This window comes from Elephantulus edwardii, unplaced genomic scaffold, assembly GCF_000299155.1.
Source record: "Elephantulus edwardii isolate Elephantulus edwardi_28Jun2011 unplaced genomic scaffold, EleEdw1.0 scaffold00127, whole genome shotgun sequence".
Lineage (NCBI taxonomy): Eukaryota > Metazoa > Chordata > Mammalia > Macroscelidea > Macroscelididae > Elephantulus > Elephantulus edwardii.
Window position 1 is genome coordinate 7,244,805 of NW_006399877.1, and position 1,271 is coordinate 7,246,075.

Here is a 1,271-nt window from a genome sequence, read left to right on the forward strand (position 1 = left end):
GAATTGTGGGGTTGGCATGTTGTCCGTAGAGATTAGCAATCTCAAAGCCTGTGTATCAAGTTCTCCAGTGGCTCCGAGGGAGAAGGACAGGCAGCCTGCTCCTGCAGGAATTAGCCTCAGAAAGCTGGTGAAGGGTCTCTGTGAGTCTAGGCAACTCTACAGCAGGGAGCGTAAGTGCTTTGAGTGTTACAGTCTATCAGAACAACAAATAAATCTGTCTTGTCTGAAGTCAGCCAGAAGGCTTCTGAGAGCTGTGGATGGTGACACTTTACGTCTCCTGCACTTTGGACAAGTTACCAGGCACGGCCAGTCCCTGAAGGAGGACATCACGCTGGGCAGAGTGGAAGGTCAGCAAAAAAAAGAGGAGGACCTTTAGCCAGTTGGATCAACACAGGGACTGTAACAACAGGCTTAACCACAGAAGCAATTGTGAAGATGGCTCAAGGCTGGGTGGGCTCCATGCTGCTGTGTGTGGGAACCAACGACACAGCTTCTTGCACCAACAGGAGTGGAGTCTTGTGTCCCTGGTCGGGACCCAGGCACAGGGCTGTCCAGCAGGCACATGGGAAGGTCAAGGTGATCCTCCTGGAATCACACGTGCTGTGCGGCGTGTGGCTGGTGTGGGCTGGGCAGCCTTGTGCAGAGCAGCTGCTACCAGTCAAACCACCTTCACGGCGTCTCCGAGTTCTCTACAGTCTTAAAGACTATAGTCTCAGCAATGGCTGTTTCTCTGAATTCAGGGCTTTCAGGGTGCTCTGGGACCTAGTCCGTAGAAAGCTGTGCCGCTAGCCCAGTGGTGGTGCCTCTCTGGTGATTTGAATTCAACAGCGTCTTTGCAGGACAAGGAGGGGCCAGCTCCTGTGTGATTTACAGCCTCGGGAAACCAGCTAGCTGGTGGGTCAGCTAGGAGTCAGTCCTGACTTCATGGAAATGAGGTTTTGGTGGGAGTTTTTGAAAGTTGGTAGAAACAGTGTAGTAAATATATTCTTAACCATTATATTCAAGTTTATACTGTAAAAAGGGAACTCTGTTGGTCGTATAGGTAAGGAGCTGCCCTGCCAACCCAAAGACATACGGTTTGAATCCACCAGCTGCTCCCCTGGAGAAAGATGGCTCATCTCCTCCCATACAATTACAGCCTCTGAAAATTCGCTAGAGGGTCAGCTGTGAGTTGGTTTCAATTCAAAAGCACCTGACAACAGCAACAATATATACATATGGTTTGTAAAAGTACAAAATGAAAAAAAAAATTATTTACCATCTTATAACAC